This window comes from Amborella trichopoda, chromosome 5 (genome assembly GCF_054954075.1).
Source record: "Amborella trichopoda isolate Santa Cruz 75 chromosome 5, AtrichopodaSantaCruz75HAP2 v2.0, whole genome shotgun sequence".
In the NCBI taxonomy this organism is placed as follows: domain Eukaryota; kingdom Viridiplantae; phylum Streptophyta; class Magnoliopsida; order Amborellales; family Amborellaceae; genus Amborella; species Amborella trichopoda.
In genome coordinates, this window is record NC_142340.1 from 42,762,913 (window position 1) to 42,777,915 (window position 15,003).

Below are 15,003 nucleotides of genomic sequence, written 5' to 3' on the forward strand. Positions count from 1 at the left end.
GCATTATTATACACAAGCAAATAGCTTGCACAATAACACTGGCTACTGTTTAAGTATGGCTGATTTTTTATGGCCATTACGAGTTTGAATATTTACAGTTCATCTCAGACATTGGTTATTGGCTTCTCGTTTTGTTTATGAGATTAAGAAGTTCCTGTTAAAACATTTCCTGAAGGTTAAGTTCCTTCTAAAATTGAATTCTTTAACTGAGACATGCCCTCGAGGGAGAGGGAGAGGGAGAGAGAGAGAGAATTGGGTAGAATCTTTTGATGTTCATTTTCGTTGAGCTTCAGCTCTTTTTAACAGTCCCTTCACCCACCTTATATTGCATTTCGATGCAAGCATAAAACTTTGCCACCTTTCCTATAAAATTTTTTACTTCACCCCCGAATAGTTGGTACAAGATTCGCTTGATGACGATGATCTTAATTTCTAAATTATTGAAATTTTTTATTTATTGATAATGATAATTTGATTGCACGGATCCGATCCGTTAATGGAAGTGGAGGTGGACGTGGTCGTGGACGTGATCCCGGACACAACAATGGGCATGGGCATGAAGATCAGTGAGGACGTTTTTCATTGCTGTTGAAGTTTTCCCACTCAAATAGTTAGTTGACTTTAGGGAGAAAGGAACAATGATTTAAACACCTCACCTTTCCTTGACAAAGTAAATCAAATAGCTAATTATCTAATATATATGGAAAAAGACTAGATTAGCCCGCTCGCGCCCCCCTTCAGTTGCGCCCAACGGTCATGATGATGAGCTTGTTTTTTTATTATCACGATACAGCGTTTGCAAAGGCTTCTGTTTTTTTTTTCAAAAAGATTTTTTTTAAAAAAAGTGATTGACAAAACAGGACAGCGCGCACCGACACCCTTTCACGTTCGAAATACGATTTTTTAAATCGTTTGATTGAAAAAATTAGACAGCCGTCTAACTCATCGGTCCGACGTCGAACTCACTCCTACGTTTCCCCTCTCTCTCCTCCCATATTGTTTTGTTCTCTCTCTCTCTCCTGTGTATTTGGGTAAAACTTCTTCATCCCACTCATGTTGCATCTTTGGCCATGGTCGCTGTTTTCCTGCTCGATGCGCTGCCACACGCGCCCGTTCTCTCCACTCTCTCTCTCCAAATCCCAGTATTTTTCAAGTGAAACCCTAATCTCTCACACACCATCTCTCCGATCTTTCTCGCTCTAAATCCCTGTAGCTTTTTGAGATAAAACCTCATCTCTCCAATCTTTCTCCCTCTAAACCCTGTGGCCTTTTGAGGTAAAACCTCGTCTCTCCAATCTTTCTCTCTCTAAATCCCTGCGGCTATTGGAGTAAAACCTCATCCGTCGTTCACCATCTTTCCACTCTTTCTCTCTCTAAATCTATATGTTTTTTTTGGATAGAACCTTACTATCTCTCCACTCTTTCTCTCTCTGAATCCCTATTGTTTTTTGGGGTAAAAACTCATCCCAAACCTTGCTCTCTACCTTGCTCTCGCCCGTCTCTTAAATGCCCAAAACAATACAGGGAAAACCAAATCCTCAAGCATCAAGTATGATGTTTATTTTTCTTTTCCAATGGATTTTTTAGGTGCATCTGTATTTCTACATTTTAAGGTTGCAACATTATATAAACTTTTTCCTTCCAAAAATCCATCCTAGAGACAATCTAAGATACATTAAAGTTACCCTTGATGAATTTCCTTGAGATCTACGATACTGCAGCAAGAAATGGTGTTTTCATATACTTTGCTAAGAAAAATCAACTGTGATGAATGACTAAAAAAAACAGTTTAAAATGGTCTGCTGATAAGGTTAAAATGCATATTTTTCCTGTTATAATTATGATCATGGTGGTTGAGATTGAGAAGTTAAATTTTAAGGCAAAAGTTCCATCTCTTATAAAAAAAGATACCACATGTTTGCCTCTGCTGTCTTCTTTGAGCTTATGCCTTGTAATTGATCGACTATTTGCCTCTGCCGTCTTCTTTTCTTTTCCTTTCTAATTCTTCTTTTTCTTTTTTTGAATTGAATTTTTCTTTTTCATAGATATTTTTTTTGGGACATTGTTTATTCATTGAACATTGTCAAGATGTTTTTAAATATGAGTTCGATTTGATGCCTCAAGAGCGCAATGACAATATATCTAATCCAATTGTCTTTACTTGGAAATTTTGAACTCTTTACTATTTGTGAATTTTCTTAGTGCATCTCTTTTTATTATCTGGCAGGCAGTCGCACTCACCATATTGCGAGTAGTTCTCAGGTGAGAAAGTTTGTAGAACCTTATATGTAAATATTTTTACACAGTCCCATTCAGATTTTTTATTCTATTCTGTGCTTGTCATGGATTCTGTTCTATTGAGGTTTAACAAACAAATCATGTTAGGCTTTTGCTTTAGACCTGAATAGTTTAAATAAATGCCACTGGATCATGTGAGAATTGCTGCACTTGGGTGACATTGAATCATCTTTCTGATATAATCCCTATTGGATAATAATTGGTTGGTGTCCTGTGATAAACTTGACTTAAAATTTGCACAAACATTTGCCAAGAATGGATATATTGATCATAGATTTCTTATGTTGAGAGATTGCTCATAGCAGATTTCTTGAGTCGTATTGAATTCAAGGTGTTTTCTTATGTTTAGGTGATTGTGTCTCGACCATTTTTTGATTGAGTGGGTTTTGGCCATATGGTCTGGGCTGATTGCGAGTAAGATTAACATGAAATTGTGATATGTATGTTATCAGGTATAACCAACGTTCTAAAAAACGCCGAGTAGAACTGGACTCGCCCGGTTCGACTCGGAAATCTTGAAAAGGGACCGGATCGCCCAAAGAATCGGAAATCGTCCGGTTCTAGAGAGAACCGGACGATTCTGTACAGTGAATCGCCGATTCACTGTACGGAATCGGCGAGTCCGAACAGTGAATCGGCGATTCCGTAAGGTTTTTTTTTTTTTTTTTTTTTTTTTTTTTTTTTTTTTTTTTTTTTTTTTTTTTTTTTTTTTTTTTTTTTTTTTTTTTTTTTTTGTTGTAATCCATGATAGATTTTTTTGTAATACTTGATCGATTTTTTTGTAATCCATGATCGAATTGTTTTTGTTTTTTTGTAATCCATGATCGAATTTTTTGGTTTTTTGTAACCCATAATAGAATTTTTTGTAATCCATGATCGAAATGTTTGTTTTCTTTTCTTGTAATCCATGATCGATTTTTTTGTTTTTTTTTTTTTTTTTGTAACCCATGATAGAATTTTTTGTAATCCATGATCGAATGTTTTGTAATACATGATCGAAATGTTTGTTTTTTTTTTGTAATTCATGATCGAAATGTTTGTTTTTTTTTTTGTAATCCATGATTGAATTTTTTGTTTTTTGCTTTTTTTGTAACCCATGATAGAGTTTTTTGTAATTCATGATTGAATTTTTTGTAATCCATGATCGAACTATTTTTTTCTTTTTTTGTAATCCACGATTGAATTTTTTGTTTTTTTTTGTCTGTTTTTTTTGTTTGTTATTTTTTGTAATCCATGATCGAATTTTATGTAATCCATGATCGAATTTTATGTAATCCATGATTGAATTTTGTGAAAATTTGTGATTTTTTTTTTTTAATCCATGATCGAATTTTTTTTTGTAATCCATGATAGAATTTTTTGAAAATTTGTGATTTTTTTTTTAATCCATGATCGATTTTTTTGAAAATTTGTTTTTTTTTTTTTTTAATCCATATTATTCAAAGAGAAAACGAGAGAGATGATGATTCTGAGGCCACCCTATCCCAGCCATATTATTCACATATCAAGTCCCAACAGCAACAGTGTAGGGATGAGCACGAAATACTGTAAATTAAATACTGAATGGCAGTTCATGCAGGGAAAGAACATATCAATATTCGCATATTCATTCAAAAGCATGAAAATTCTTAATGGAGTACCCTCATTTTTTATTGAATTCCTAAAAAACAATATTTATAATGAATTTTAATAATTTTTTCGATTTTTTTTTAAGCTTTATTCTGACCGATTCACCCGATTCACGATCCGGATTGCCGATTCGCCGATCCGGATCGGTTTTTTGGAAGCCCGATCCGGGTCACCGATCCTTTTTTTAAACCATTGGGTATAACTCATCTAAAATTGTAATTCAAGTATTAGAAAATTTTTGCATCAAATTATTTGGCCTTGAATATTACAATTGTGGGAAAAAATTAAGATTTAAAATGTTGCTTAGTATTTGCTATTGATTGCTGTCAATTGTTACAACTTGTGCCAATCTTGTTTCTCATTGTGGATGTGAAACTAGATGGCTACATTATTGCATTGACCAAGTTCAAACTTCGAAAGAAATTTCAATTGAATTTGTGAAATACCTATGCTAATAGATTTTGACAAAGGAAAATGCTCTTATTGTATAAAACCCTTATTCCAGTATAATTGAAATAAATTATGTTGCAATTTATTCTGATAAGCTCTTCATTCTGATATCACAAATTACTACCTTTTTTTTTTTTTGGAAATAGACAAAGAAAGTAATATAAGAAACAAAAAAAAAGTTCCCATGTTTATATTTAAGTAGCCATCAAGAGTAACTTTAATGTATCTTAGATCGTCTCTAAGATCGATTTTCGAAAGGAAAAAGTATACAATGCACCTAAGAAATCCATTGGAAAAGAAAAATAAAAATCATGTACATAAAAATCATACATGATGCTTGAGAATTTGGTTTTCCCTGTATTGTCTTGGGCTTTAAGAGACGGGTACGAGTAGGGTAGAGAGCAAGGGTTTGAGATGAACTCTTACCCCAAAAAAAAAACAGGGATTCAGAGATAGAAAGAGTGGAGAGATGGTTGAGGTTTTACCCAAAAAACATATGGATTTAGAGAGAAAAAGAGTGGAGAGACAGTGAACGAGGGATGAAGTTTTACTCCAAAAAGCCACAGGGATTTAAAGAGAGAAAGATTGGTGAGATGGTGTACGAGAGGAGATTTTACCCCAACAAGCTATAGAGATTTAAAGAGTGAAAGATTGGAGAGATGGTGTGCGATAGATGAAGTCTTACCTCAAAAAGCCATACGGATTTAGAGAGAGATTGGAGTGATGGTATGCGAGAGATTAAAGTTTCACCTGAAAAATATAGTGATTTAGAGAGAGAAAGAGTGGAGAGAACAGGAGCGTGTGGCAGTGCATCAAGCAAGAGAAACAGTGACCATGACCAAAGATACAACGTGAGTGGGGCATAGAAGTTTTACCCAAATACACTGGAATAAAAGGAGAGAGAGCAAATCAATATGTGGAGAGAGAGAGGGAAAATGTAGGAGTGAGTTAGACGTCTGACCGATGTGTCAGACGGCCGTCCAGTTTTCTCAGTCAAACGATTTAAAAAATCGTATTTTAAACGCGAAAGGGTGTCAGTGCGCTGTCCTGTTTTGTCAGTCACTTTTTTTAAAAAATCGTTTTTGAACGCAAAAGGCAGGCTTCGCAAACGCTGCATTGTGACCGTAAAAAAATAGGCTTGTTATCATGACCATTGGGCGCAGCTGAAGGGATGAGTAAGTGTGCTAATCTAATCTTTTTCCTATATGCATATATCTAGTAAAGAACTTGTGCGTCTTTGTGTGTATGTGTGTGAGAGAGATATCTTAATCTGCTCAAGACTATGTTTAGTGGAAGATGCCGCGAGTGTTTCGATTCAATCAAAAGTTTTGATTAACAAATAAGTTTGCTTACTTCCTTCCCATTTGGGGATGTAAATGGAAACAGGTTGGCTTGGTCTGCTATTCGTATGTTTTGTACTCCCTGAATTTGAAGAAGAAACGCAGAAAGCCACTCCTAGTGAAGAATAATCTGCTTTTTATTTCAAAAGAATTCGTTCCTCAATGGAGTTGTGGGCCTATCCAAATGGGCCCTCGTGAGAGACCTTAAATCATTTTGCAAAGTTGTATATATGATAGTATTTTTTAGGGTGTTTAAAATAAGGGAGTTGTTTGTATAAGGCCGGGGACCTAAACCATCAAAATAAGCCATGCCTTCAAATAGTGTCAAAAAATGTTGTTTCAATATTTGTGATGGCCACAAAATTTATTTTTATATCTAATTATAAAATTTAAAATTTTAAAAATAATGTAGATCGAGCAGATATATAAACACTTGAAAATTGATGATCCAAAAATGTATTACACAATGTACTACATCCAAGACTTGAAATTTATTTTTTTCTTGCCTGTACATCTTGAGGTTGAGATCATCCATGTGAAGAATTTTGGTTGAAACAACCACTTCTAATGTTTTTTTGATCTCCACCTTAAAAAACCTTTCCCTTTACAAAGGGGGAAACCTTTCTGGATATAGGAAACTTATGTATCCTACCAAGACCGATGAAGTTATGATCCCATGGCTCATAGTATTTCATTTTTTATTTTTTCTTATATACATGAAATTTAGGACATGTCATCTTCTTACAGGGGAACATCTAAAAATTTATAAAAATATTTTCATACAATAAAATAACCAAATTACCCCTAAATTTTTTTAAGGTTAGTTTGGTTGTTTTATTACATTAGGATCGCACACATACACAAAAAAAATATCTCCATACCTCTTATTTTTAGGTTTCATTTCACAAAAGAACTAATGTTTTAAAAAATATCTTGGGACATAAAAATTGTAGATTTTATTCTTTTAACCCCTAAACTAATTTAAACTTCTTTTTTTAGAAGTCAACAAATCTAAAAAGACATGCTTTTTCTAAAAACCATCCGCCCAAATTTCTAGAGAGATAAGGGCTTCATGGAGGTGAGAGGTTACAGGGAGGAGAGAAATAGTTGTTTGAAAAAACACAAGAGGAGAGAGAGTGAAAAAGACATAAGAAGAGAGAGAAAAAGAGAAATTTGAAATATATAAGTGAAAAGATATAAATAATTGGGTTTAAAAATAACGTGTCTTTCTCACATTTGTTTAGGTTAAAAAATAGGTTTGAAGTGGCTATGGGTTAGAATGTCTTTTGAAATCTTGGGTTATCAAGAAATGCAACCTAAAAATAGGGGATAATGGAGATATTTTCCCTAAAAAATACTAAAAGGTGCAGTTTGCATAGAGTCGAGGCTCTAAACAATCAAAGTAATGCATACGTTCAACATAGTGTCGACAAATGTAGTTTCAATACTAGAAATCTTTGTTATAGCCTTAAAATATGTTGTTATCTTGAGTTATAAAATTTAAAGCTTAAAAAATAGTGTAGATCAAGCAGATATATGAAAACTTCAAAATCTTGAAAATTGACGATCCAAAACTGCATTACAAAATGCACTATTTTCAAAACCTAAAATCCATTTTTTTGTCATGTCCATGCATCTTGATGTTGAGATAATCAATTTGTGGATATTTGTGCATCAAAACAACCTCTTCCAGTAAAATTTTTTAGGTGGGCTCTAATTTGATTGTTTTGAACCTCGGCTCTATATAAACTTTTTCCAATACGAAAAAACTTTCTTGACTAAGATTATATAGAACTTCATCTATGGCTCATCAACATCTAAAGTCCACAAGATGGGTACTATTATCTGATAGAATTTGAATTTTAATAATTTTCTACAAAATTAGATTGGACCTTAGATTTTGTAGGTGTATGCATCTCAGTCAGCTGCACCTAAATAAAATATAAAAAATAATATAAATAATAAAATGACTAAATTACCCATATGAATCTTGCATGTATTTTTTTATTATTTTTATTAAGTGTGTGTTGGTTAAATGTAGACACAGTCCAAATTTCATATGCAATTAATTTCTAGAAAAATTATTAAAATTATAACACTATCATGCACTTGTGACTAATCGATGAACTTTAAATTATGAAAAATTATAGCCTATGGGTAAAAAATGAACAGTGTTTTTGTCCATAGGCTCGACATTGTTTGATTTTTTCAAACAGCGTCGATAAAAAAAAATGTTTACCGCCATGAACAGAGCATGTCTGCGGCAGTATTTTTTCACACACGAAAACATAGGCAACCACCACGGTTCCAGTAGATCTGTTACAGTTTTCAAAATAAAACTGCTACAGACATAGCATGTCCGTTGCGGGGCAAAGCACTATTCAATTTTCAATTTCACTTATAAGCATTTGTAACGCTTTTCCTCTATATATATATATATATATATATATATATATATATATATATATATATATATTAATGATCCTATGAGACCCTCCCATACCCATCTGTGTAGGACCCAAAGGATCACCATTAAATTTGGCAAGAATCTCTAAAATAGCTATCACATGAGTGTGGGACTTGACTTTTCTAAAGATCTGTGTCAAATGTAATGGTGATCTTTTGGGGTCCTACACACATAGGTGTGGGAGGGTCTCACAAGGTCATTTCCTATATATATATATATATATATATATAGGATTTTGTTATGCTACACTACTTGTCGTGTATACCCGTAAAGTCCTCAACATTTTTTGATACTTAAATACCTTATCCTATAATGTAGTCACCTTTTGAATTAGGGTATTTTAAATAATTATTCAAGGATAAAATAGAAAATTCTAATAAAAACAAAAGCATTTATTAACAATAGTATGCAATGACATCACCGACATGATGTGTAACATCACCCACATGATGCATTAATTACTAATAGAATGCCAATATTTGTTTATAAAAATTTCCATTTTAGAAAGCTATAATCTTTTCTGGTAGGAACAAAAGAAGGTTTAAGAGTATGGGCATTTTTTGCCATATTAATATATGGGATTAAAGCTTCCTTCTTAACTTCATGGTCACTGATTTTATCAATCAGCTCAATAATCAAATTTTCCTCTTTTGAGAAAATATTTAAACTCAATCCATTCATATCAATGATGGCTTTATAAAAATTACAATGGAAATATCATTATGATATTTGAGTATCACCATCATTTGAATTTCAGTCAGAACTTGAAAAAATTAATTATGCATCTTCAATCTCTCCGATGAGCATCTTCTCATCAAATTCAGAAGAACTATTTGATGATTCTTTTTTAATTAAGAGGATGTTGTACAATTGTTTTTTAATAATGTCTTCAATTTCAAGAGCATTAATTTTTTTTTTACTCTACATTTGTTCTTATAATGTCCTACTTTACCACAATTAAAGTAAACATGTATTTTTCTCTTTCCCTTCTGTTTAAAAGGTTGTTCTTTTACAAACTCCTTATAAAATTTGTTCTTAGAAGATTGATCCCATTTTAGCTGATTTATACTTCTCTCATCTTCGAGATTTTTTTTTATGTTGTGAATTAGAGATGGTAAAAGAGGGTTATAACCGAGATGTTCACAAAAATCTCTAAGTTTTTTTTGCTTGTCATTCTTGTGCGATTTAATACGCTATGTGAGTGATGTCACAGTCCTATTAATGACAAAAATTACACTTTCAAAAAAAAGGTTCCATGTACAAAACAATGATATAGAAGTGTCCAAAATTTATTGAATACAATGATAAATTACTCTATAGTAACATAACCCATATATATATATATATGGTTTTTTAGGCTACACCACTTGGTGTATACCTTAAAATCCTAAACATTTTGAACACTTAAATACCCTTGAATTGTAATACAGATTTTTTCAAGTAGGAGCATTTTGTTAGTAGTTAATAAATATTTAACGCATCATGTGGATGATGTCACACACTATGTCAATGATGTTATTTTCCACTATTGTTCATAAAAGCTTGTGTTTCTATTAGGAATTTATACTTTACTATTGACTAATTACTTAAAATACCCCTAGACAAAAAGTTACCACACTATAAGATGGGGTATCTAAGTGTCAAAAAATATTGGGGACTTTATATATATATATATATAAAGGTTAAAGTTAGAAAGGGTTGTAATGAGTGTATTTATCAAAAATGTCATTACTTAGGTAACTTAACCATTAAGCAATAGCAAATTTGAAAGTTTTACAAAAGTACAATGGCATTTTGAAAATTAGTATCCATGAATTTTATTTGTAGAGTGGCATTGTCTTTAATAAAAACTTCAACTTTACCCTTTATGGAGATGACAAAAGTACTTCTTATCTTACAATAATATTTACAAAATTACCCTTAATGATGAAGATATCACAAAAAATAACTTTTTTAAAAAATAAACTACAAAATTAATAAATCCACCTTCACAACGCTCTTTATCTTTAACCTTTGCAATTTGAAGGGTTGTGAAATTTAGATTATCCAACATATATATAGGAAAAATATATAATGAGACTATTTAGCTTTGGTACATGGTTGTCAAAATTAATCTTGACCATTGGATGTGAAATTGGATGCCGACATTTATTTCATTGACCAAGCTCAAAGTTCCAAAGAAATTTTTTGAAACTTTGTGACACATCTAAGCTATCAGATTTCACATTGTATGGTTATCAGCAATTGTGACCTCCTTGTACCAAAAGTAAATGGTCTCATCGTGTATGTAGATGTGTGTGTATATATATATATATATATATATATATATATATATATATATATATATATATATATATATATATATATATGGGAAATGTTGACGTAGACCTACTAGCCTACAACTACATATAGGTCCAACGGCTCAGATTCAATTTAGACCGATCTGACGGACACGACATCATTTCGTATTTTAATTTTAATTTTTTTCTACAAATCCAAATCATGTGAAATTTTAAGCGTTTATTCTTCTTATCAACACGCACCTAATAAAAATATTAAAAAATAATAAGTCGAAAAATATAAATTGTCAAATTATTTTTCATTAAATATTTTTTTGATATTTTTATTAGATTCTAATATTTTAAAGAACACACTTAAAATTTCAAGTGATTTAAATTTATATAAAATAAAATAAAATTCAAATATGCAATGTAATTAAAATTCAAATATGCAATGTAATCATGATCATTGGATCAACCTAGATTGAATCTGAGCCGTTGCGCCCATATATAACCTAGATTGAATCTGAGCCGTTGCGCCCATATATAACTGTAGGCTAGTGGGCCTACGCTGGCATTTTCATATATATATATATATATATATATATATATATATATATATATATATATGGGAAAAGATGGGATTAGCCCACTAGCTCATATAAACATATGAGACCCAGATTGAATCTGGTCCGATTTGACGATCACGGATGTCCGGTAGTGCTTGAATTTTATTTTATTTTTCTACATATCCAAATCACTTGAATTTTTGGTATGTGTTCTTCTCATCAATGCGCACCTAATAAAATATTAATAATTTATTCGTAAAAACAAAAATGACCAAAATACCCCCAAAACTTTTCGGGGGTATTTTGATCAATTTATTTGATATTTTTCGAAGATCCACCTATTTTTTATGAACACACACCTAAAATTTCAAGTGATTTGGATGCAAAAAAAAAAAAAATTCAAACACTGTTAGACATCCATGATCGTCAGATCGGTCCAAAATCAATCTGGAACGTTGGGCTCATATGTTCATATGAGCTAATGGGCTAATCCCGGTGTGCGTTCATTGGGCTCACATGTTCATATGAGCTAGTGGGTTAATCCCAATATGTATTCATAAAATAAGGTGAATATTCGAAAAATATCAAAAAAATATTTTACATGAAATAAATTGACGAAAATACCCCCGAAAAGTTTCGGGGGATATTTTGGTCATTTTGTTTTTACGAATATTTTTTTTATATTTTTATTAAGTGCACCTTGATGAGAAGAACACACACCTAAAATTTCAAGCGATTTGGATTTGTAAAAAAGAAAAAAAAAAAAAAAATCAAACACTACCAGACGTCTGTGATTGTTAGATCAACTCAGATGCAATCTGGGCCGTTAAGCTCATATGTTCATATGAGTTAGTGGGTTAATCCCATCTTTTCCCTATATATATATATATATATATATATATATATATATTACTTTGTCAAGAAAATGTGAGGCTTTTAAATAATTGTTCCCTTGTTAAAATCGACTAATCTATTTGAGTGGAAAAACTTCAACATCAATGAAATGAGTCCTTACTAATATTCATGCCCATTGTTGTGTCCGCGGAGTCGTCCTCTGCATCCACGTCCACGTCTGTGTCCATCTTCTAGGAACTGTGCGATCAAACTATCAATCAAAAAAATCATTATTCCCTTTTTGTACACTAAGAATATTTGATTTAAATTAGTTGCCAATGATTAAAAAAAAAAAAACAATGTCTATGCCTACACTTTTCTTTTAAAGCACATACGAAGCACTACATCTCTTCTTGGTAGTTGAAACTCCCTCCCTTCTAGAAAAAACTATACCATGGAAAAACTTTCCATAAGCAAGTCTCTCATATCATTCTTTAATTTGTCGATCTTGGTAGACTTTTTTTCTATCCACGTATCTTCTTATGAATTAGAGTTGGGTGGGCCAAGTGAAAATGTGCATCCCGAGTTTAATATCATCGTCGCATTCGAACGAAAGAAACTTAAAGAGAAGTTCTATAAAACAACTATAAGACCACCCATGCATTATAGGATTTCTTATGAATTAGAGTTGGGTAGGCCAAGTGAAAATGTGCATCCGAAGTTTTATATGATCGTCGTATACGAATGAAACTAAAAGGGAAGTTCCATAGGACAATTGTAAGACTACCCATGCTTTATGGGATAGAATGTTGGGCGATCAAAAAACAACGTATCTACAAGACGAGTGCAGTGGAGATGAGGATATAGGATAACTGAAAGGCCAGTCATGCTTTATCGGATAGAATGTTGGACGGTCAAAAAACAATATATAGTGATTTGGTTCAAGTGGAAGGCTCTAAACATTGATGGAGTGGTGAGAGTAGATATGGGCACTTATGGTTTGACTGAGGATGACCAGAATGGCAGAACAAGATTTGTCTAACCGACCCCAACTAGTTGCGACACGGCTCAGACAATGATGATGATATATTCCTATAAATTTTAAAAAATCTATATTTTCTATTTAAATTATAACTTACATGTTATACATTTTTCTCATGTAATATCATACAATTTGAGTGATGAGACACTATTTTCATGTCAACAAAAATATTGTTAAATATGCATTGATTGAGAGTATAACATACCTATTTTTCCGATAACGCCAATGCCTTAGTGTAAATCTTGCAAAAACAAGTATATAATTAATACAACTAAATATAATTTGAAGAGGATTGTTTATTATGAGACCATTTATTTTTGGTACAAGAAGGTCACAACTTTTCTCGGCCATTAGATATCAAATCTAATATATTAAAATATATCACAACTTTTGAGAAAATTTGTTTTGGATTTTGTGCTCGACTAGTGACACATCACCACCCATCCGATTTCACATTCAAAAGTAAACGGTTTCATCATAGACATTTCCAATTTGAACTATAAATACTACAACCTTATATTAAGGTTCTATTTGACAATATAAGAAACATACATTAGTCTAAGAGGAATGATCAAGTAGATCCAAATGTACCTAAATAGGGTAGTAACCAGCCTAACACCATTGATTTGAAGGATGGACATCAATGGAGAGGACCTACTACTCTGGGTCCTTTCATGCCTTGGATGACCTCACTGTCTCTCCAATAACTTGATGGTGGTCAGCTGGTGTGTCTATCATATTTGATATAGAAACAATTCTACAAATCATTTGTCCAACATTAGTTCATTTGACAAAAGGAATAATTACAACAAACCTTTTCAATTATCATGCTCCTTACTGTGACTATAATCCGTTAATCTCATATTAACGGATTTTATCAGTAAAGTAACTAAAATTACAGATAAACAATAATAAAATAATACTTATATTTTCTCATAAATATCAACAAAAATAACATATTACAAATAATGTCATTATTTTTTACAATATCAGTAAAAGTGATGATAAAGTTACTAATAAATGTTTTTTATAATGCCAGTTACTGATCAAATTCACTGATAATATCCTGGTAGTTACTGATAAAACACCAGTAAGTAATAGCATTGGTAACTATCAATTTTTCTAATTTACTCGTAAATATTACTAGGTAATATAATTATTAATTAATATCAATTAATTACTTATAAATATCAATTTTTTGAGAGAATACTTTGCTGATTAACTGTATATTAATGATAAATAGCACTTTTACCATGCATATTAGTAAATAGCAATATTACTGATAAAGAACAGTATGCATATTAATAAATAGCATTATTACTGCTAAGAACAGTAAACATAAACCAATTTCAATATTGACCAATAAATATTAGTAAATTCGTTAAAATTCTTGCTCTAATAAATATCAGATTTATCATTTTTCAAATAAATACCGGTACAGAACAGTTTCTCATAAATATCATAGGTTTAAATATCAGAAAATTTCATTTTCCCCCTTTAAGTATTAGAAGAATGCATGGAAAACCAGAGTACTGAATCACAAAGCAACAAAACCAGTTGCATAACATTACCATCACATTAATGTTCTGATATTGCTGAAAAATATATAAAATATCGATTTTTCCTGATGAGCATTTAGTAGATGCATAGTTACTGAATGAATATCAGTAAGCATCATATTTACTGATAAATATCAGTAAATATCAAGTCAACCCGTCCACCAAATCGATAACACCAAACAAAAACAAAATGACCAGAAAAAAGAGAGAGAGAGACGAAAAAGCAATACCTGGAAATGAAGTCTAGGGCTCGAAGAGAGGGCACATCGATGGGGGTTTAGGGTTTGAGAAGAGAGAGAACTCATAGATAAAAGATAGAGGGGTTACAGAGGAGAGAGAAGGGGAGCAGGTGCTTCGGGAGAGGCTCCGTGAGAGAACTCATAGTAAGGGCGTTTTCCTAATCCTTAAAAAGAGAGAGATAAGGGGGTTTCAGCCGTAGAAGCCCTGCTTTATAAAACACATAGGCGTTAGGTCCTGCTGGACTCAGAACCAAAAAAAATTATGGGACCTAGAACCGGACCTGACCAGGCCGGAAG

The 15,003-nt window shown here is 32.1% G+C and overlaps 2 long non-coding RNA genes across 6 annotated transcripts; one reads left to right on the forward strand and one right to left on the reverse strand.

Moving 5' to 3' along the window:
- Positions 1 to 1,022: 1,022 nt before the first annotated feature.
- On the forward strand, positions 1,023 to 2,449 carry LOC148782123 (uncharacterized). The gene is made up of 2 exons (XR_016056371.1): positions 1,023 to 1,275; positions 2,228 to 2,449. It is a non-coding gene; the product is annotated as an uncharacterized LOC148782123 (long non-coding RNA).
- A 1,542-nt stretch (positions 2,450 to 3,991) lies between these two features.
- Positions 3,992 to 15,003, reverse strand: LOC105420652 (uncharacterized). 5 transcript variants are annotated; one of them, XR_002280943.2, is made up of 5 exons: positions 14,698 to 14,984; positions 13,500 to 13,665; positions 13,114 to 13,149; positions 12,048 to 12,124; positions 3,992 to 5,127 (listed from the first exon to the last, which is right to left on the reverse strand). It is a non-coding gene; the product is annotated as an uncharacterized LOC105420652 (long non-coding RNA). The 5 variants fall into 5 exon arrangements; XR_966670.3 differs by having other exon boundaries at positions 12,048 to 12,137; XR_016056370.1 differs by lacking the exon at positions 3,992 to 5,127 and adding an exon at positions 10,523 to 10,942 and having other exon boundaries at positions 10,979 to 12,137; positions 14,698 to 15,003.